This window comes from Crocodylus siamensis, chromosome 9 (genome assembly GCF_052110815.1).
Source record: "Crocodylus siamensis isolate JL-2025a chromosome 9, ASM5211081v1, whole genome shotgun sequence".
In the NCBI taxonomy this organism is placed as follows: domain Eukaryota; kingdom Metazoa; phylum Chordata; order Crocodylia; family Crocodylidae; genus Crocodylus; species Crocodylus siamensis.
In genome coordinates this window covers 64,634,204-64,657,998 of record NC_143403.1, presented here as the reverse complement: position 1 = coordinate 64,657,998, position 23,795 = coordinate 64,634,204, and the positions used below count along the sequence as shown (strand labels likewise).

Here is a 23,795-nt window from a genome sequence, read left to right as displayed (position 1 = left end):
TTATGTAAATGAGATATAGGTTTAGTGTTTTAAAGACAGTCTTCATTTCACCAGAGGGATTTGGCTAATTACTATAACTATTCAAGCTGGTAATATTGATTAATTCAATTCTGCCTGGCACTATAGCTGCCCTAGGCTATTTGACAACACGCTACAGATGTTCTGTGAATTGCTATGTGAACTCATTTCCTCAGATGTTCAATGTAAAGAAAAGTTGGGGCTTTATTTATTGGTCTTGGGAAAAAGAAACTTCAGTGAAAATAAATACTTCCTCTACACCTTCCCAAGCCAAAGATCCCTTTCCCCCCCCCATCTCAGTTAGGAAAACTGCTGAAATGATGCCTGAGGGAGCAATCAAAACCCAGGAGCCTCCTTCATCTGCCTTCTCATGGTGCTTATGTATATCCACACGCTTGCTAGAGATTTGGGTGAAGAGGGGTGGATTCTTAGAACAATCCATCTTGGAGCAAATACAATGGGTGCCATTTAAACGTTGGGTTAGAAAGACCCAAGAAGGGTGTTCCTATCATTAAGGGACTAGACAGGTACATAGGTAGTTTCACTTTGATTCCCAGCTCCACCACCCATTGACCACATGCGAGGAATATAACTTTTCTGTGTCGCGATGCAGCTGTTCTAAATTGGGATACTCACTCTTCCTTTCATGCAGCATTTGCCTGTCTATGAGATTGTAAACACTTGGAGCAAGAAATTGCTCTTACTTCACAGTCCCAGTACTGGGGGGTTCTGATCTTCAGGAGGACCTCTAAGTGTTACCTCAATTTAAATACATGTGATCCAAATATAAATTCACACTACTTAAAAGCATTTTGAAGGACCAAGAACATCTTCATATTAGGTTCTACAGCAACAAAATATTCTTCAACAATTAAGAGGGAAAAGTAGAATCATAGAAATAAGATGTGTGCGCCAAAGACAGGAAAATGAAAGCAAATGTGCAAGGGTGGCCTACAGATACTACTATTACATTCACTGCGCCTTTAAATCTGATCACTAAAAGCTAATCTTCAGAATATGCAGAACGTCATGCTTATATTCTAGCAATTGTGAAAAAAAATGATATTATAAATCAGCACACAGCACAATCCAGCTCCAATATAATATGGTGTTTATATTCTCCCTTTAGGTCAGCTGAAAGCTTCAAGAGAAATATTGCGAAAAGCTCTCAAAAAAAAAAAAACAAACCTGCCTCTTTTTTACATAAATGGGGGAGAGAAATCAGAACAAATATCTACAAATATTATTTTATGGGGAATAATTTAATATTTTAGCATGCATTTGAAACACCAGATTTGCTTTACATGTTGATTCAAATATCATAACCATAGTGAATTCTGAACTCAAAATCCAACAGTAAGTGTCCCTTTTGAAAACATTCATATATAGCCAAATAAATCACACTCATTTACTTTAAAGAAAAAAAATCTGTCTGGTAGGTGGGAAGGGAGGAAAGTACCAGTAATTATGTGGCCCATAACATTTGGAGTTAGTATCCCATGAAAACACATTATGTGAAGTCTAGGAGAAAATAAATGGAATCCTGATCATTTGAGCACACTGTCCCATATAATTAAGGGTCAAACCTATTCATTATCTTCTTTTATTTAAGATTCATGTTGTTGTTAATGTTATTCAGTGAAACCATCCAAGGTCTCCTTCCAAGAGGTGACTCTAAGTCTTAAGTGACGTCATTAAACAATCCTTTCCTCCAACGTCTGTATTCTCCTTGGCCTTTAAAGGCCGACTTCCACTTTCTGTTAGTTTCTAGAGGATTCAGAGGTTTTCTTCTACTGGTGTACAAACACTGACCCTGGCAAGGGGTCCAGAAGTGTTCATTTTTAATCTGATGAACAGTCCCTCAGAAGTGAGCGGAGTGACACTCATGCTTAAATTTAAGTATTATGCGTAAATCTTGGCAGGAGGAAGAGCTCTCACAGATAATTAGTCATTGTTACCAATCCCCTGGAGTGACAAATTTACCAGTTTTCCCTGTAATTTCTTGTTTTTAAATTACTATCACCCTCCCCAAATTCTGAATGCTCCAGGTCCTAAAAACTTGGTTCTTCTGCAGTCCAAACTTTGAATTCAGTACAGATGCCTGGTATTATACCCAACCTCTGTACTCACTCCAGCAGTCAAGCTCAAATGATAGCCTTATAAAATGCTATTGCCTCTGCCTTTGTGACACAAATAACAAACCCAAAAAATAAGCATGTTGCAATAATGCCAGGAAACTGGTCTTGTGCGTGCGCCACTAAAATATCAATGCTACTGTAGCTCCAATTCTAAGCCCGTTATGACTTAAGAGAATTTCAGGTCAATGATACTCAAGTGTTGTATCCCCCACACCAAATCTATTAATGTGGTATAATTTTACTTCATCCAATGAAAAAAAAAATCCTAATAACCAACACCCAATCAACACAATGCTCTTTCCCCCTCTAGTGCTGGCTGGGCTATAAGAGAATAAGAAATGCCATAGTGGGTCAGATCACAGGCCCATCTAGCGTAGTATCCTGCAGCTCACAGTGCCATGGAGAGCACACTAAGAGTGCTAGTACTTGCGGTACATATCCATACTGAACTGTCCCCTTCCCTCTTCTCTTACAGCTTCAAGCATTTAGAGGTTTCAAAAGTCCTAACCTGCAGCCCTACTATCATGTTTAATATCCACAGATAGACCTATCCTGCATGAATTTGTCTAATTCTCTTTTTAACCTGGGTAAATTGTAAGTCTCTACCATGTCTCATGATGCAGAATCACACAAGTCAATCACACTATTTTATAGTCCTCTATCATAAACAGCTCTTAGTTGCCTTTTCTAAACTCCAAAGTCCTAGCTTATTCAGTTTCTCCTTGCAGAAAAGCCTCTCAATATCCTTAATTATCCTCAGTGTCCTTCTCTGTACCTTTGCTGCCTCTCCTGCATCTTTTTAGAGGTGTAGGGACCAGAAGTGCACACATGCAATACTCAAGGTGTGGATATACGACTGATTTACAAAGTGGTATGACCCTACATTGCTTTCGACTAATTTCTTGATCATTGCTAACATTTTATTGGCTTTTTGACTTCTGCTGAGCATTGGGCTACTATTCTTGGAGAACTATCTACAATATTTTCAAGATCTTTCTTGAACAGTAGCAATTAATGTAAAGCTCATCTTCATACATGTACATTTTGGGGTACTTTCCCCCCATGGATTACTTTGCACTTAGCAATGAACTTCATCAGCCATTTTATTTCCCATTCACTGTTATTACGATATCTATCCAGTTGTTTAGAGTCAGCTTTGGGGGGGGGGGTGTTAATACTCTAGAGCAGGGGTGCTCAACCCCTAAACCATGGAGCCATGGCTTCTGGCTCCCCACATGCTATGACATGATGGTGCGGGAGCAATATACTGCCACCCCTCCCTCACTGCCAAATAGCCAAGCCCTGCATGGCTGAATTGAGCCTGGGCCATACCCCCTCCCACCATGGGACCAGGTTGGGATTGGGCCACCCCCTCCCCCATGTATTTGTATTGGGGCTGGGTTACTTCCTGCCTCCCTCCATGTGGCTGGCTCAGACCTCACCACTGCTCCATCTGCATCTGTCCCACCAACAGACCAAGCACTGTTGCTCATCTAGCTTGCAGTGCATAAAGGTTGAGCGCCATAAAGGTGTCACTTGCAAACTTTACCACTTAACTATTAACACTTCTTTCAGAATAATTTATGTGTATGTTAAATAGCACAGGGCCCAGCATAGACTCTTGTGGGTCCCACTGCTTACCTCCTTCTAATGTGAGGACTAGGCCACATACAAAAGTTGATGAGGCTGCATCAGTCTCAGGCTCAGGCAGCTGAAGCATGTGTGTTTAAATCGTGAGGTTTCAGATTCAATCCACACAGATAACAACTTGCACAGGGATGCAGGATTCTGTACAGAGTATGTAGAAAGATGTATGTGGGTAACTATCTGTGTCTTGTGGGGCAGAAGCAGAAAACTAACAACCTTATTTTAAGAAGGAATTATGATCCCTGCCTGCAATCACTAGATGAAATTGTTGCTTGGAGGGTAATTTTTTATGCAGTGACTACCATTAGTGAACTCATTCATAGTTGTTAGGGGCTGGAAGGGACCTTATAGATCATCGGGTTGAGCTCCCCTGCACTTGGGCAGACAAGACTGCTGGGATCAGATTACTGCAACAAGATGGGCATCAAGATGCTTTTGGAAGATTGCTCCGGGCGGGGAGGGGAGCCTGTTCCAAACCCTCGGTACTTGACTTGTAAAGAAGATTTCCTTATATCTAGCCTGAAGTGATCCTCAGTCAGCTTGTGCCCATTATTTCTTCCCCTCCCCTGCAGGTCTTGGTGAAGAGATGCTCCCCCAGGCCCTGATGTACTCCTCTGATATACTTATAGGCTGCCACCAAGTCCCCTCTAAGTCTCATCTTCTCCAGGCTGAACAGTCCCAAGTCTTTCAGCATCTCCTCATATGACCTGGTCTCTAGGCCTCTAACCATGCATGTGGCCCTCCTTTGGACTCTCTCGAGCTTCTCCTTATCCTTCCTGAAGTGCAGCACCCAGAACTGGACGCAGCAGCTGCGGTCTCACCAAGGCCGAGTAGAGAGGGAGGATGACATCCTTTGCCTTGCTCAAGATGCCTCAGTAGATGCGTGCCAACGTTTGATTAGCTCTGACAGCTAAAGCATTGCATTGGTGGCTCATGTTCATTTTGTTGTCTATCACGACACCCAGATCTTGTTCAGATGTGGTGCTGGCAAGTGTAGCACTGCCGAGCCTGTAAGCATGGTGTGGATTACATCTCCCTAGATGGAGCACTTCACATAGCTCTGTATTAAATGACATCAGGTTGAGGTCCGCCAACATGGTGAGCCTGTCTAGGTTGGCCTGTATTGCCAGTCTGTCTTCAGGCGTGACCACACTTTCCCATAGTTTGGTGTTGTCAGCAAACTTTGCTAGTTTGCTTTTAATATCATCCCTCGTATCTACTGAAGAGTATCCTGGACACGCCTCTGAGGCTTCTGATCCTGGCCACACTTTGAAGCAGGATACTGGAGTTATCCTTGGTCTTATTTGATACATTTGGGGAGTGGATAATAAAGGTTCTCTATAAACTATAAAGGGATCTTGGGAATATACTCAGATAGGGAATCCTACAGATGGACTTCCCTAATATAAACTAGATACATCTACATGAAACATTTACTGCTGAGTTGACTAATTAGCCCCACAATAAAATATCACCTTCTATACATGCAGTGCTATTAGGATGGAGTAAACGAATTAACTCTTCCATAAGCTAGTACTATCAGACACCCAATAAGGGTGGCCACAATTTGGGATGGGCTTCAAGGGGAGGTGGTGCTCTCCCCTACCTTGGGGGTCCTTAAAAGAAGGCTGGATAGGCATCTGGCTGGGGTCATCTGACTGCAGCACTCTTTCCTGCCTAGGCAGGGGGTCAGACTCAATGATCTGTTGAGGTCCCCTCCAACTCTAGCATCTATGAATCTATGACACAACTACTATCCTATGGGAGAGTTATTTACTCCAGTGCAATACACGTGTAGACACTGATGGGGCTAACTGGGGCATGAGGGTGCTTCAGTGCAGGGGCTGCCTGCCAGCTAGTCCCACACTGGAGCACCCTCATGCCCCAGTTAGCCCCTCCACAGCACATTGAGCTGGGTTGGAGCATCCCTGGGTTGGCAGGCTGACCCCCAGGGTCCCCTATTAACTTGGGCTGCTCTGCAATCCAGGATACATGTGTAAAGACTGTGCCTGGGGGCAATAAACTCTGGTGCAAACTGCACCAGAGTTTATTCAGTTGCATTAATTTCACATGTAGATGAGTCACAGAGTGGTGAAGAGCAAGAACATAAATGAAACCAGCTGAAACCCAAAGGGTGCATCTACATGTCAACATATGGAAATGTTGCTATGGCGCCATGCTTTAGTACTTCCTTTTGAAAGTACTAAGCACAGCACATGGCTAGTTTTCATCGCTATATTGCCATAGTGGGAGTGTGCCGGTATGCTGTACCCGGGAGTGTGCTGGTATGGCAACACAGCTGGCAATCATGTGTAGACACATGTGATAGCTACATCACCATAGCATGCCGTATGGTGATGTAATGCATTGCTATATCACTGTAGGGTGATGTGTAGATATGCCCAAACTAGCATACAACTAGCATACAGCAAGAGAGACTGGACAAAACCCACTCAACTGGAACCACAGTCACACTGAAAGTCATATAAGGAGGTGGGAGTGGATTTAATGGTGTTGCTGTCAATTTTGCACTTTTTTTGAATCAAAGAAATTCACTCAATGTCCCAGAAAACCATGGGTTTTCTATTCCTCTATTTGGGTTGCTATTCTTCCATTAGATCACATTGGCAAAGCTTTTCAGAGCATGGCAAATATAGCTACTGGCTTAACAATTCAGTGTAGTAATAAAACCTGCTCATCTAACATCCTGCTTATTACCATCTTTTTTCTTTAACAGTCCAAGCATCCCTGTTCTCTGAAGGAAGAAAACAAAGTGTCCCATCTCCCTGAGAGGTTATTATGCTTTTTTATTATAGGATGTTATGTTATTATTATAACTGTCCACCCATTATTAGTGCCCACTTTCATTGGGATTGTGAAACTCTGGCAGAAACACTCATTCAAACTGAGAGACATGCCTTTGTCCTAATCATACGTTGCAATCTAGTTTTGCATTACAAACTATGATTAATGCTGATAAACCTGCCTCCTTTCCATTTTCATGCAGCCTTTTAATTTCAGCCAACTTCCAAATGGAAGATCACATTAGATATATACTGGCTAATATGGTGTACACACACTGGGGGGAAAAAAGGAAAAACTGGCTTTAATTTAAGAGACCTAGGGAAGTCCTCCCAGAACCCTTTTGCAGGGACTGAAAGATGAAAGCTGACTCCAATCCAGCAAAGTATTTCAGCACATTAAGCATCAGAGTGGACTTTCAGTGTCACTGCACAGGGAAAGCAGGCAGGATGTCAGAGAGGAAAGACTCTTGTGAATCACGGGGACTGTGGCTGTGCAGGTGTTTGATGTGCATATGGGTATAATTATTCACTTCTTGGGTGAGGGTGAGCCAGGGTTAGTAGATCCGCCTAGGTACAGAAAATGCAGGAGGGACATCTGGAGAGTGGCTAACGTTACTATAGCAACAATTGAGTAGCAACCATTTAAAGATCTATAGACAGCTAGAAAAAAAAAGATTTCTACTTCCTATGCAGACTTTCTTGTCATACAGCCAATGTCCTCTGGCTATATACTGGCTCCACAATTTGAATCTCTAGAGAGGAGTTTGTTCTCCTTATTTCCCTTAATGGTTCAATAAGATCTGCAAACAGCCTCTCTCCTGGGCGTGTTTAAAGCCTGTTGGAGAAAGAAAGCTAGCCAGCTGATGAGAAAGGGAAGTAAGGAACACCCGTTGGTGAAAGAATTCAACTCTATGCAAGCGTGGCATAAGGTTCGGGGAGATACTGGGAAGGCCAGTGGAGAGAGCTGTGTGCTAGTTTTGTATGCTACTTCATAATCCGCAAAATAATCACGGCTTGAGTAAGCTTGAATGGGTGCTGCGATGACACCATGAGCCAGATTCCCAATGCACTTGCTTAACTTCGCTGACCTAAATGGAACCGCTCGTCGTTTGCACTGGTGCTAAGGAGAAGGACGTGCAGGCAGTGTGCAGCTGCTAGAAGGTCATATCACCTAAATTGGGGCGGGCAATTATTGTGGGCAGAGTGCCGCTTAACAAGTTTTGGCAAGCTGTCAAGGGGCTGCATAGGTAGCCCTGCCCCCTGACAGTTGCCCCACCCCTGGTTACCACAGTGGGACCAGAAATCCTGCCCCCTAACCCCTGACCTTTGCCACTGGAAGTCCCTCCCCTTTCTACCCACTCCCCCAGTACTCCTTTTGGGAGGAGGGTTACCATCTTAAAACCAGAAAAATGATACACTAGAACTCAAACACCAACTATAATATACTTCAATTTTATTACAAAAAAAATATTTGTCATTCCTTGTTATTGTGTACTGTATATAGAAGGGATTGCATAATAACTCAGAAGTAAAGTGTTACTCTTTTATATTGTGTGTGTGTGTGTGCATATGGTGGGGTATGGGGGGTTGTGAGAGGGTGGAGGGGGGCATAGGGTATGTTGGGGTGCATGTACATGTTGATGAGGGCTGTGGGGGCAGGGTGTGGGTGTGTGGGGTGAGGGATGGTGGTGGGGGGGATGTAGGGACCCCCCACACATTCCCCCTACGGCATGTATCCCCTGCTGCCTGGCAGAAGCAGCAAGCGGGGAGGTCAGGGCACTCATGCCTGGTGCAGGTGCAGCTGTGGCCAGCACTGCATGGGGGGAGAGAGCAGAGTCTGCCCTACCACTGGGGGTCTGTGCTGCTTGCCTGCAGCTCCAGCACTCGCAGTGATGGGAAGCCCCACACTGGAGCCTGCTGCCTGCCCTGCTCCCTGCTGCGCAGGTCCCCGCACTCCTCCAAGAGTGGAGGGGAGCCCTGCCCGCTGCTTCTCCGTGGAGTCCAGTGTGGGGACTCCCCACTGCAAGTACAGAGCTGTAGGCATGCAGCTTGCAGCCCCTGCAATAGAAGCAGCCAGGTAGGCTGTGGGAGGTTGCACTCCTTGGCCCCATTGCAGCACTGGCCATTTCTATCACAGAAACTCCATGCCACGCCATGCGCCTGCAGCTCCTGCATTCCCACAGGGGAAGCTAGAACCTGTGAGGAAGCAGGAGACAGGGGTCCCCCAACTGTTGGCAGAGTGTGGGGACCTGTGCAGCAGGGAGCGGTGGAGGCAACAGGCTCCAGCGCATGGCTTTCCCCGCTGCAAGTGTGTGGTGTGGAGCCCGGGTGATAGGGTAGGCTGCACCCCCGCCCCCCCATACAGACCTGGCCAGAGCCATGCCTCACCAGACACCTGTTCTGGGCATGGGCACCCTGACCTCCCTGCCTGCTGCTGCTGCTGGGACTGCACACCATGTGGGGAGTGTGTGGGAGGTCCCTACACCCCCCCATCCAGCCCAGCTGAGCTTCACACTCCCACTACACTTCTGGGTGCAGGTGCCATGCTGAGCTCCTGCTTCTGCCCAGTTGCCACTCCACACCTCCACCCCCAGCTTCCCACCTGTTGCCTTGAGTGAGCAGGTTCCGGCTGCAGCAGGAGCCCCTCCTGGAAGCTGGTGGTTGGGCACAGCTCTTCCACCCACAAGGGTGGATGCGAGGCCCAGTAGGGTATGTTGGGGGCGGTATACACGTGGGTGCCTCACTCCTACCCTCGTGGGCAGAAGGGCTGGGCAGGGTGCAATATATTGGAGGGCACTGAGGTTTGGATGAACGTGTCTGGCAGGCCAGATCTGGCCTGTGGGCCATATTTTGCCTATCCCTGATTTAGATCCTTCTGCTGTTTCAAGTGCCAGCCAGAAAGTTTTGGGTGCAGGGCTACAAAGGCGGAAGACACAAAGCAGGAGAGAGTGAAAAGGAGTGGGTCCAAGGGTGATGGACTTCCCATACAGGCATTCCATGGACTTATGACACAACTGGTTCCTGAAAACCACGTCTCAAGTCAAAATGCTGTAACTTGGAACCAATTTTCTCATAAGAAACAATGTTATAAAATCGGAGATTAGTTCCTGAACCAAGGCCCGATACCCTATTTTCACCAAAAATACCCCAGAATTTTGTAATTGATCAATTACAGATGAGTAACATAGAGACATTAATGTATCTATATTGTAAATAGCAATCATATTGATTTAGAAGGACTTCTTTGAGGTGATTTGCTCATTTTTTTGAAAGGCTCTTGGCTGGACTTTTTGAACGGTTCTTCACTGGAGTGTTCTTAGTAGTCTTGGCTGCAGGTTTTTCTGAAGTCTCATCTGCTTTCTTAAAGAAAGCATCCAGGGAAGTTTGGAAAGATGTTCTCCAGGGAGATGGGCGATGCAGCGAACTTGTTCGCTGGTGTGGCATCACATTGGATCAAACGTTGTAAAGTTGAAACTGATGTCATAAAGTTGAAACAGGGTGTCAATTTATAAACAGTTGTAAGTGCTAAACATTGTAACTTGAATAGTTGTAAGTCGAGGACTGCCTGTATTTAGCTGCAGTGGATTGCATGTATGGTGCACATCTATGCAGTAAATGTTCTCCTTAATTGAAGAGTATGTTTGCTTTTGCAATTAGCATGAGTGTTGCCCCACCCCTGCTTTTGTCCATAAAGAATGTCCAAGCCAGCAGATACTTTGCTGTTAGAGCACAGGCTAATCAAGTCTATGTGCTACTAGCCCTCCAACACTATCCCACAATTCTACCTAAGCTGCATCTTCTTGGCTGACTTCTTTCTGAACTCCTCACCAGGAGTCATCTGGCTCAGTCTATTCCTACCTACTTATTCCATTTTTCTTCCATTTTCATGGCATTTGAACAGAGATGCAGTCTAACAAATCCTCCCCCAAGCATGCTGCCAGCTGGCCTGAAACTGATATCATCCTTCTGGTAAAGCTCTAGTAGGCTATACTTAAGACTCATAATTTGAGGAAATGTATCCATAATCGCTAGGTCTGTTATGATAACTCTGAGAAGCTGGCAGTGGTGGGGAATAAACAGATGGGATTCTCAGCGGGAGAAGAAAAAGCAAATCTCTGAAGACCATGTGCATGAAGGCTGAGAACTGCTAATTCGTGCCCTTGGAGTGATCGTTTCAATTATATCTGCACTATTAATGATTTTTTTTGTTGCTCAGATTATCCCCCAGTGAATTTTGAAAAATTAATTCAAAACCATTTATGACTTCCCAAACTCCAATGCATTATTACCCTTTTAAATTATTGTTAACTGCCCTCTTGTGTTGCTCTCGCATTGGGCTTATCAGCAAACAGTCATCAGGCATCTGACAAGACCTCTTACATGCACACCATGATCCAGAGGATTGATGGTTGCCCACTCACTGCCATCTTATGTATTATAAATTATTTATGTAATAATCCCATAAATCATAAATTTTATTGTAGTTCAGAAAACTTAAAAACACTACAAATAAAATTATAGAAGAGGGTCTTCATGGTAGGACTTAAATTTGGGGAAAAACTAACCAACTTCTACAATTGTGTGTTATTGGTAAGAAAGTAAAAAAAGAAATTCTACTTGTCCTGCTGTGTGCATTTTTTTTTCTTTAGCCATCAATTAACCATCCAGCAGACTGACCTATATCAATTACTGCCCCTGCTGGTTAAAATGCTTTTTTGAAAGAACACAGATTGACATGAGATATTAGAAACCATAAACTATTAAAGCATTCAAACCACTAACTTCTCATATGATTCTTTCCTTTTTTTTTTTTTTTTTTTTTTTTTTTTTTTTTTTACACATGGTAGTGTCTTTCTGTTTCCAATTTTAAACACCATAATGTATGCAAGATTTTATGCCTACTTCATATCCATATTTTATGTACTAATATGTATCCATTCTTTTTGCTCATTGCTATGTTAATATCTTCCAAATTTAACCAATGTAACCCAAAAACTTTTTCTGAACCCAGTCACTGTTGTTGGGCTCACAAATTCATTCCTATTGGAGATTCCTAGATCACTAGGAATAGGCAAGCAATAGGACATGCTCTTAATAAACAACAAAGCAAAGCCACCATTTCTTAAGAAACAGCAAAGAGAGAGAGAAGGAACTGCAAAGAAAGTAATATGTACCAATAGGCAGGCTCTTAACTATTTAATTAATACAGCTGCTCTGTCTCTTAGGTCATCCCCTTACAGCCAATTCCAATTACACAATATTACTGACTCTTTAGCTTCTAAATAAATAATATTAATGAATGGTAATCCTGGGTAGATGCAACTAAATGGGAATGGAAAGTTCCATTGCTCTATTTATAAACACTTAAGTTCAATCTGTTCCATGCAATTAAAGTCACAAACTTTACTCTGAAATTATGTAAACTTCTAAGAAGAAACAGCTCATGGCTCATGCTGGCATCATCCTAGCTACATGAGGGGTTCCAAGAGATCTTTCAGAAAATGTATGCCTTGGGCTGACACTGTTAATTTGTTCTTTTTCAAGTACGTTTCCCAGCTTTGTGGTGCAGGAGGTCAGGTGGATAACTGCAAAGGGCTGCAAAATATCTCTGCACGTGAACATCCATTTGTGATAGGTGAGTGCCCAAGCCAAAATCCCTCCTGCTTTTTGAGTAATCTGCTATAGACTCACTCTTTCTCCTGTCATGGGAGGGATGTGCAGAATAGGCTTGCAGGTCCCGGTGCATATTTCACATCTTTCAGTATTAGGGCTATGGCTGTGTTGCAGAAGAGGTGTGGTCATTCCAGATCTCCGATTACCTGCTCATTCTGGATTAGTTTTAAAAGCCTGAAACTCGATCAAAATACTTAAGCATGTACTCTGCAGGCCTTCAGTGCAGAGTTAGTTTGGGTGACTAGTCTGAACACCTGGGATACCTAGCTTGGGTGTGAGCAGCCACACTGAAACGTCTTGCCTGCATCCACACTGGTGCTGCACTCATTCGTGCTAGATCTTGTAGGTGCATCTCCTATGGTTCTTTGTGCTGCAGTCACCGATTCTCTCAGTGAATTGAGAGAAAACATATTTATTCTTCCAAGTAGATGGAAGAAACTGAAGTAAGGCATTGGATGAGTATCTGTAGTGGAGTAATCTGGCCTGCACCTTTGCTGTAAAGTGTTTGAGTTACTAACCTGTGAAGAACGGCTGTTCTATTTGAAGGCTGGTTCTTCTAACAGTTGCTTGGGGCTAAAAGTTCTTTGCAAAGAAAGCACTCTGTAATGTTTTTCCTGATCAAACTGCTATTAGTAGAAGGGGCGGATGCAGAAGGGATCTAACAGTCCAACTGCACCCCTCCCACCCCTCCCAGCCAGAGAGATTTTTTTTAAGTCCCCAAAGCAGGAAAGAATCTCTCCTTCCCCTCTGTGCTCAGTGGCATGTCCTCTCTCCTCCTGTTTCCTCCCTCGTGCCTGCTGCTGACACTGTCCAGACTGACCCGACTGCAGAGCCACTCCTGGCCCACTCCAGCCAGGCTGCGTGGGGAGCTGGGGACAGCACTGGTGGTGGGTTCTCCTTCCCAGTCCAGTTCCCCTGACTGCTCCCTCTTAGCCTAGCAGCAGGCCCAGAGAAGGGGAACATATTCACTGCTGCTGGTGCTCCCCAGCTGAACTTGGCCTCCATGCAGCCCGACTGGAGTGGGGCTGGAGCAGCTCTGGACCTTCCCCTCCAGGTCACCAGGGACAGCTGGGGGAGGGGTTTCATAGTTGGTCGGGTTGGAAGGGACCTGAGCAGATCATCAAGTCTGCCCCCCTGCCATGGGGTCAAACGACTCCAGCAAGGTGATTGCCTAGCCTTGTCTTAAAGACCCCCAGGGTAGGAGCCAGCACCACTTTGCTTGGAAGTTGGTTCCAGACCCTAGCCGCCCTGACCGTGAAGTCGCGCCTCCTGATGTCTAGTCTGAATCTACCCTCTGCCAGCTTGTGACTGTTATTTCTAGTCACTCCTGGCAGTGCTGGGGGAAACGGGGACTCCCCCAATGCCTGCTGGTCCCCTCGGACTAGTTTGCAACAGGCCACTAGATCTCCCCTCAGCCTTCTCTTGTGGAGGCTGAACAGGTTCAGGTCCCATAGCCTTTCCTCGTAGGGTGTGCTACTGAGCGTGGAGGGGGAGGGATTGGGTGTTATAACGGGGGTGGGGGGTGGACGCGAGTCAGGATTTTTATGTAATTCAGGTTATGTCTACACAAGACATTTACTGCAGATTGCCTAATTAGCCCTGCAGTAAACCTCTCAGCATCTACCCTTGCAGTGCTATCAGGACAGAGTAAACTAATTAACTCTGCCATAGGTTAGTACTTGTAAATACTCATCATTTACTAATTACTTCTGCCTCAGCAGTGCACATGTAGATGCTGACAGGGCTGGATGGGGCATGAGGGTGCTTCAGCGCGAGGGCTGTTTGCCCACTAGTGCTGCACTGTAGCACCCTCATGCCCCAGCTAGCCCCTCTGCAGCATGTTGGGCTGGGTCAAATCAGTCCCAGACTGGCACGCTGACCCCCTTTGCTAGCCAGGGCTGCTCCAACCTGGCTCAACATGCTGTGGTCCAGGGTGCATGCATAAACACAGTGCCCAGAAGTAATAATCTCCAACACAATGTGTGCTTGAGTTTATTGCTGCACATTAATATGTAGATGTAAAAAAAAAGTCTCTGGCTGCTGCCCCTGTGATGTGGTCTGCCACTCCCAATGGAGAGGGAGGCTGAGGTACGTGTGGATGAAGTCACCCTTGCAGTGCTGGTCAGTGATCCCACACCCCTTTTTACAAAACCCCAGATATGCCTATGTTGTCGATATGTACAGTGAGCAACTGGCTTGTTCAACATCCTCTCATCAGCTTACACCCTTGTATTCAGTATATCTTCTTTTTAGCTTCCTCCCCCAGGTCTCCAACTGTCAGTCACATTGTGCCATTTCTCTCCCTCTCTCTCGTGTACTTGAACAGCTTCCTGAAAGCAAGATCTATTACTAACTTTGTTTTGATGACATACGGTATTTTTCAGACATGGATCTTGAACTACTTCGTACAGGAGGGTTATTACTGAACCCAGAAAAAGAGAGGTAAATTGACTCTCTACAAACAAAAGCAGGCCAGTACCAGGAAAACCAACTACCGTATCCTCTTTCAAGTTCCTTTCTTTTGTAATGCATACTACATTTACAATTTAACACTATCTGAGCAAGTGGAGAGGTGCTATCACTACTGCTAGCCAGCTAAGCTTTGACATACTCTCTAGGGTGAAGTCACACATTGCACCTAGACTAGGGGTAGCCAGCCCACGGCTCCAGAGCCACATGCAGCTCTTCAGAAGTTAACATGCATCTCTTTGAAACTTTGCACAAGCGCACCATAACCAGAGTCCAAATGGAAGAGCCGCATGTGGCTCCGGAGCCCAGGTTGGCCCCCCCAACCTAGACCACAGAAATCTATGGAATATTAAAGCAGCATTCAAGTTAGTACATGCCGTAAGTAGTCATATGCTAAGGGTTAATACCATTTCTTGACTGAATACTAGAGGGCTGGTGAGCAGGGACATGGCTGGGAGACAGGACACCTGGGCTCGATCCCTACTCTTAGAGTGCAGGGGCTGGGAGCAGTGCGTCCTGTGATGCTGAAGGTCTGCAGATTGCTTGTTTTATTTCTGTAAAGCATATTGAAATTTCCCTAACCAAGGGCACAGCCTAGAGTTAACCCTTCCTTGTAATGGTGTGACTCTGAAATGCTCAGAGGGCACTTAGCATAAGCTGCCAAGCTTTACCATGTGCATGCTTGCATTTTAAGTGCCCACAGCACGGCTTAAGTATAACTTCACCCTTTTATATAATGGTTAACTACTCTTAATCCCACTTCAGCTTGTTCATTTGTCTCCCCCCCACTCATTAAGTCTGGTTTAGATTGTAAGATCCGAGACAGGGAGTGTCTGCTGTATGTCTGGCACCTACCTGACCATGGTCCAATCTATTTAGGAAACGGAGGTGATGTTATCGCAACAACAGGAATGGAACTTGGGCAACCAAAACCTAATTCATGTGGGCCCCCCCCTTTAGAGCAGAGCACCTTGTGCTAGAATACAACAGAGTCGTATGAGAGAAGAGGTGAAAGTTGCATAACCGAATCACTAAAATCCTGACTCAAGAAACTGAACACACAGAAAACAATTCAGTGCTGACGGGGGAACAGTCTACAAGGAACTTATTAGTATATTTGTCTGTAACTTCTATGATTGTCTAAGAACAATAGTTTCCCTGGACATAAAACAAAAAAGCAACAAAAGGCTGAAAGCAAAACAAAAAAAAAAAAAAAAGAAAAGAAACATCGAGCCTTCACATGTGTGTGTCAGCTGAAGTCAAGCACACAGTTTAGCATTCTTCTTCCTATTCAGATGAAGATTGATACTTAACCTTCACCAACATGTCATCATTTCTGGTTGGTAAATCATGGCCCTGTTAGTCAAATTTGTCACCCCCTAATATTACTAGCAAGGCTGACCTTGTTTGGGAGTACTTAATAGCATAGGTCCGCACCACCCCTATTTAGGCTTACTGCTTCTCATTCCCTGGTTATCATAGGGCAAAGATAACTGGCGGAGCCTTGCTCATTAAAATTACTGCACTGTGTTTTTAATTAAACAAAGCTGGAGTGAAAGCAGAGTAAACAATACATGACTGAACTTGAAGAAACAAAAGCCAATTTCTTTAAAACAAAAGAGCACTGATGAAATGTTGTGAGCATGATTGGAATCTGAAGTCCACAGGCTATAATAGAAAACAGCTTTGGGGTTTTTTTTTTATGCATGGCAAAATAGAAAACATTATTCTTTCATATTAGTTTGCCGCAAGAGAGATGAGATGTGAAGCCCCTTTTTTGGGAGAAAACCCCAGGCTTACATATTATTCAAAGACATCCCACCGAGTAGAGTACATAAGATGGCCAAAGCTCTTGTACCAGTGGAAGTATAAATGAGTTCACTGGTGTAACTGAGAGCACAGTTCGGATGATGTGGTTGAAAGAGTAGAAGCTGATGCTGAACCACATGCAAATATTCAGTTTAAAAGTTTCCTGTGAGCATAAGTGCAAAGGCCCGGCATATGCCTATGGTCTGCAATTCATACAGGGCCATTCTAGTGATATGAAAGGCTGCATGCAGCCAAACCACAGTGATTCTGTGACACAGAAGTGGGTGGCCACAGAATAAGTGCACAGGAAAACACTGGCATCTCCTGCATGTTGTGAGGCTGATCTTCCCAGAGCTCCTTGTGCAAGGGTTCTTGGACTAAGATAGTAGTCTTCTGGAAGGTTTGTGGGGGCTATTTCCATCCAAAGGGAATGAGAAACCAGAGAGGAGCTTGACAGTATCCTTGCATCATGTTCATGCGTCCAACAGAGAAGTCTATTGTCTGAGTGCTCAAAGCAAAACTCGTTTATTATTTACACAGCAGTTTAATGGGGGGGAGGGTTAGGGTATTAATCCATGTGTGTAAAAATAGCAGCAGCTGCACTGCTGGCCCAGTCATTGCTGCATGGCTGGCAACACAGCCACTGACGCTGCCCTATGTGCCACTGCCACCCAGGCACTCAATCCTCTGCTTTTACACAGCAAGATCTTAGGAGCCTGATATCCAGCTTTTCTGCTGCAGCACAACATGTTCAGCCAGCAAATAGCATAGGTGCTAATATGGTCTGGAACAAAGTTCATTGACTAATAGAGAGAGAGAGACAGCCAACTGCATTGAAGGTGCCTGTAAAAAGACTCAGGCGGCAGGAATCTCAACTCAGCCTTACTTCATTGAACTCTTCAATCCAAATTTTGTCTCTCAAAAAAAAATCATGTGCAACAAATATAGCTGTTTTCATCTTTTGAACTTAACCTGTCATATGAAGCTGAGGAAACCATACGTTGCCTAGATGGTCTTTTATTTTAACAGGCCCATTAGCACAGCATGTTGTGGTATCCAGGGGGGAAAGAGTTGTGATCACTAACACCCTATTAAGATTGTGGACTTAACTGCTCAACAGTTCAGCGGGTGGGAAACTGGCTGCATGATAGGACCCAGAGAGTTCTCATGAACAGATCCATGTCATCCTGGCATGAAGTGGCCAGTAGTGTCCCTTAGGAGTCCATGCTTGGACCGGTGCTTTACAACATCTTTAATTGATGATTTGGATGGGGGAGTGAAAAAGCTCGCTGGCCAAGTTTGCGGACGAGGTCAAGTTGAGGGGCAGTGTGGTCACATCAGAAGATAGGTTGCAGATACAGGCAGACCTGGACAGGCTCAAGAGTTGGGCAGACTGGAACCAGATGAAATTTAACACTCTCAAGTGTAAGGTGCTCCATCTGGGGGCAAACAACCCTCAACATACATATAGGCTTGGTAGTAACAGCTTGACTTGCACCACAGCCAAGAGGAACCTAGGGGTAATGATTGATCATTGCATAAATAAGAGCCGTCAGTGCAATGTGGTGGCCAGCAGGGCAAATAACACCCTGGCATGCATCAACTGATGCATCTCATGTAAAAAACTAAGGAAGTGATACTCTTGCTGTACTTGGCACCGGTGAGACCGCAGTTGGAGTACTGCATCCCGTTCTGGGCACCGTACTTCAATGAAGACATGGAAACACTTGAGAGGGTCCAAGAAAGAGCCACACATATGATCAGGGACTTGCAAGGCAAGCCATACAAGAAAAGGTGACCTGGGCCTCTTTAGCCTAAAGAAGAGAAGGTTGAGAGGGGACCTGATAGCAGCTTATTGCTATACCAGAGGAATGGGTGAACAACTGTTCACTAGGGCACCCCCAGGGAAGACCAGGACCAATGGATACAAACTCCTGGAAGGCCACTTCAGGCTTAATACCAGGGAAAACTCCTTGACAGTCAGGGTGTCCAGACTGTGGAATAAACTCCATCACCTACACTGGAGGTTTTCAAGAGGAGACTGGACAGTCACCTCACTGGGGACACCTAACCTCAGTTGTCTTCCTGCCTAGATCGGGGGGGCTGGGCCCAATGATCTGCAAGGTCTCTTTCAGCCCCTAACGACCTATGAATCTATGAAAACCCAAGTACTTCCAGCATTCCTTGCACTAAAACACAGCACTCTTTGGGATTTATGGACCTGAATAGGCTATAGGGCACAGAGGGCTAAACCCATCTCGCATTGAGTCAACTGAAAGATTCCCATTGACTTCAATGGTAGTTGAGTCAGTTTCTGTATTATCTCTAGATCAGAGGATCAGAAGCCCAAGTATGAGCTGGAAATTACAGGTAAACAGCTTGTTATAATTCTGCCTGCAGATACTTCCCAGTACTAGAGTCTGCTTTTAATGAAAGGGCTCATGAAGAAAGTACAAAGATGGATACTGCTGTTCCTATTTCTAAGTCGGTGGAAGGTTCGTAGGGACTATAGGAGGTGTGGCCACTTGAGTATCTACATGATTACATACATTCTGGCAGGACATCAAAAGGGATATTTATATGAATTGTCTTTATAATTTTCCTAACGTGGCTTTATGTTCTTAGCAAAAAGTAGCATTTAGGACAAATAGTAACATACTATTGCCTCCTCCCTCCTAACCAGTTAAGATAAAACTTTTTTACTGAAACCATAATAGACATGCTGGGAAAGTACACCTCTAAAACACTCAGAAGGTCAAGGGAATTAAGATACTTGGTAGAGAAAGCAAAGCTTTAATACCCATAAGGTCAAGGACACTGGAGACGCGTGCGCGCGCACCCCCCCCCCCCGCAGGACATTTGAGATTTGGTTGTTCTAAGCCACCCTTTAGATGGTATTGCAAAATGGTGCCAGCCTCATAGAAAATTCAAGAGTGAATTTCACTGCTTTTTCCCTAGTGAGACCTAGTGATAAATTATTTTCAGACACTTTAAATGTAATTTAAAGCATACCTCTCATAACAAACAAAATATTGTTGTTTATGAATGTTTAATACAGTTATTATGGGAAAATCCATCTTTGTTCAAATGGTAAGAAGGAAAGATTGTTCCAATCTTTGGAACAATAATATCTGCCAAGTTATTCACATTAGGTCAGGAAATTACAATAAGTATATATATTTATAACCCAGCAGTACTGTCAAGAAAACATTATTAAACTAAAATATCTCCTTTAAGAAAAGTCAGATACTTACCATCATTTTTTTTTTTATTAAACACTTAAATAATTAAAATTCAATTACAAAAAGGAACTGAAACATGGTTTTTATATATTGGCTGGAACTCAGTAAAAGCTGGTAAAAAAGTAAAAAAAAAGAACACATGCAAAGAAATTAGAGCTTAATGAATTCCATACCACTCAGTATATTTCTGATACGGGCATTGAAGATATCTTACACTTCATTTTCAGGAAACATTTTTAAATCACTGGCAGAACAGCAATGCTATCAGAAACCGAAGAAATCCCAAACTCAAGTCCAACTTGACTTGTAGCCCTCCTACTGGCTACCTACCCTGGGCCACCTATTGAAGGGAAAGCTGTCTGGTGCCTATGTTGCTTCATAACTAGATGGGGTATGAGTGAAGACTGAGCTCCACCTCCCCACCTTCCAGCCAACATCGCTGAACGCAAGTCCTTCCTTGCTACTGTCCTTGCATGAGGAAGGGACTATGGCTCTATCTAGACTGTAGATAAAGAATGGAGTCTGACTCCTAATCTGATAGGACTGATCTTAACTTCATTACAGTATTACTAATGTAAAGGTTGTGTATAATTTGATCCATGAGTGTGTGTACATTAACAGGTCTTAAAGAAAAGGAAAAACTGGAGCTATGGATACTGTACAGACAAGAGAGAAAAGTTAGCTACTTTTCTCTCCTCCACTCTTACATCATTGCAAAAAGTTCTCAAATGTAATGGACTTAAGGAGCTGTGGGCAAGCAAAGCAAGTAAAGGGTTTTAAGAAGCAGATTCTGACTCCAATGTACATCAAACACTTCTGAAAAGTTTTGACATTCACACTGTTCAAAGGAGTAAGAAAAAAACCTGAACTTTAGCATACACTTCTGTTCAAAGCAGCTAGTCAGAAAAATTGGAAACATTGAAAGATTTTTTTTTTTTTTTTAAATCTGAGGGCCAGTATTATCAGTCATATTGCTGATACATATGGAGGAACATGTCATACCAAATCAGGCTAGTGACCCCTCCACTCTAGCACTTTATCTTTGACAGTTACTAAACTCAACGTTTTAAAAGCAGGGGATAAAATTCACAAAAGGAAAAGGCAATTTCTTCCTAAGCCCAACCAAGGAGTAGTTGGTTTAACCAGTGACACATGAGGTTTCCTGTGCTATGTATTTTTGTCCTATCTGTTACTAAGAGAAATCCTTAAGCTAGGCGCTATCTAATTGGTCACTGGGATGGACTGTAGCTCACTACAGTGATATAATCAGAGCCTAAAGCTAACCCTTTTTGTTCTGAATCCTTTCTGCAGCACAACCCTCCCTCCCACAAATGCAGGGGTACAGAAATTCACTGCACCCAGTCTATGACCACAAGACTAATTTTAAGCGGTATGATCAGAGATTGGGAGCAGCATGTACAGATGTTCACCAGTACTAGGAGCTGTGCTGGGACCCCAATGCAAGGAAATCAGGGTGGGGGCAGAGGGCACAAAGGACAGGTCTGCAGGGGGAGTTGTCCATCTGGGCTTGCAGGGATCTGGGGGCTAAAAGCAGCTTGGTCAGGATGGGGAAGGAAGACTGCAGCCCCAGGTCTGGGGTGAGCAGCTGGGCTCTGGCTGTGTGCAGTAGGGCTGTGCAAAGCTTTGGTCCCTGATTCAATTTGGTGGAGATTAAGCCCAATTCAGTGGCCAGGGGGCACACAGGGCCCCCCCCACATACATGCACACCTCCCCCCAGCTCAGCAACTGGTGCCTCCTGGGTCTGGGGGGACACCTGGGGTCCCTACACAGCCGATTGCCCAGCAGACTTGGAACTGGACTGGAAGTACTTCCAATCAACTTCTGAGTTTGCCACTGAGCACAAGGGGGGGCCCCCTGTGCTCCTGTGGGATGCTCCATGCACCCCAGCATCGCAGAGTTCACAGGCAAAACTGGTACCTTGAGGTGTGTAGAAAAAACGTTTAAAGCTGTGTCTATGTCCAAATCAGCATTGAATCTTCAGATTCGGATTCGGCTGAATCAAATCTGGGACAGTGATCCAAATCAATTAATTGAATTACTGCGTGCGATTCGGGCCGAATCCTAATTCGAATGGAAAGGACCCACTTTGCACACCCCTGGTGTGCAAATGTTCAACAGATTGGGCCAACCTGTTCCTGATCTAAATTAGTTCAGCTAGTCAGTTTATGAACTAACTCAGGTTGGGCCTGCCCATGTTGGCCTGATTAAACCTCCACATATGCGTATATGTGCAGATGTTATATTTAGATCAACCTAATCAAAGTCCACATGTACCGACATACACCTAGATAAATTATCACTGGTTGTAGGAATTGCTTTCTTGTACCTTCCCCATCACATTCTTGTATGCAATGAAACCAGAAGTCCTTGTCTAAGTACACAAATCTTCATTCTCTTTTCTTAGGTCCCAATCAACCAAAAAATGTACAGGCCACAAAGAGGTTCAAGCATGGACATAGCAGTCTGGCAACATCCTATCAAGTGCAAAAAGGGGCCACAAAAGGCTGTGAAGTAGAAGTCAGGTCATTGTTCTAGTGGAGCACAAAGTCCATGGCTGTTCATGGGATTTTAACCGTAGGCTTTCAGGAGCAGGGCAGGGTGGAAAGGGGGGCAGGCGAAAATAGCAAAGCACTAACTTTGTCTATAAGGTAAACCAAAGAAAATGGCTGAATTACCTTCTCTGAATTAATGCTGTGTTGGCATCCCAAACAGTCCTGCATTACTTAGAAACAATCCTTGACATCCCCTGCCCTCCCCCACACCTTTTTTCCTTTTAAATGCAGCATTTGCTTTAGGCTTTGATGTGTTCATTCACACATTGACTAACAATAACACCCTTTTTTTTAAACAACCTGGAGACAGCCAGGTCATTTCTCAGTCGCCCAGAGCATTCCCAAATAAACTGCTTCATTTTTACAAGCACTTTAATAACCCAGAGAAATAGCATGGTCTTTATTTGTAATGTGATTATAGAGTCAATCTCCCCTTTCTTATTCTTCTCTTCATATTCCTAAATAATCATTCGGCTCAGAAGGTATCTTTCTCCTCGAGAGGCTTTTTTTTTTTTTTTTTGTTTCAACACTAGAAAGAAAGACATTAGACCCAAAGAGAAAATGACCTCATTTGAAAAAAGTATTACTGCACTGTTAAAGAACCTCAGTAAAGAAGATTAAAGCTCCAATGTAGGCATTAAAGAAGGAAAATTCTCATCTCAGCAGATAAGCACTACAGTTTTCCACATGGCTTGTGCACTGGGGCAGTAACAGGGAGACAATAATTTTGGCTCCATGTGCCACCATGACTTCAGAGTTCATGTACTGTACCTCCCACACCTGAACAGATGCAGTTTCCCCCGCAATTCATGCATTGGCATCTTGAAGCCTCATATCACTCCTTTTCAAGTAGTTTAAAGTACCTTATTATTTACCTGTCCCTAAAAAACAAATGAGTGAATTGCTCCCCCTTCACTCTGGGGAAAACAGGAAAACATTTAATTCTATTTCATGGGGCAGCCACATGACAAGCCAGCTAGCTACACTTCCTGGTAAGTAAGAAGGTGGGAGAAATCGTGGCTACTTACCACCCTCCTGCCTGGAATGAAGACATCATCAGGAGAGTAAACGCTGCATTTTCCCCCCTCAAAGACAGAACTGCAGAGTGGAGTAAAGAGGACTGCCACTCTTCTTTAGTACCTGCACGGTCAAGGCAGGGAGTATGCAGCCTAGAATAAGGATAAAGAAAAACTGCATGGAAAATAATAGATCAGCATGCAATACATTTACATTGGAGCACCTTAGGAGAACAACAAAGGCCTTGTTTGTCATATTGGATTGGAACTATGTCAGTGGCAACAAAAATAACGGCAGGCACAGTGCAGTATATCTTAGCTCTTGAAGAATTTTACACTGGAAACTTATTTGATTAAAGAGGTAGTTGTGCTTTTTATTGCTCTTGAATCTCTGGGCATTCTTCTA

General features: G+C 44.2%; 1 long non-coding RNA gene across 2 annotated transcripts in view; it reads right to left on the bottom strand.

Annotated features, from left to right (window-relative positions):
• The window catches only part of LOC149857778 (uncharacterized), a 113,530-nt gene extending 90,000 nt beyond the window's left edge, over positions 1 to 23,530 (bottom strand). For both annotated transcript variants that reach the window (XR_016444119.1, XR_016444118.1), the window contains exon 1: positions 23,402 to 23,530. This is a non-coding gene — a long non-coding RNA (uncharacterized LOC149857778). The remainder of the gene's footprint in view (positions 1 to 23,401) is intronic.
• Between the last annotated feature and the right edge of the window lie 265 nt (positions 23,531 to 23,795).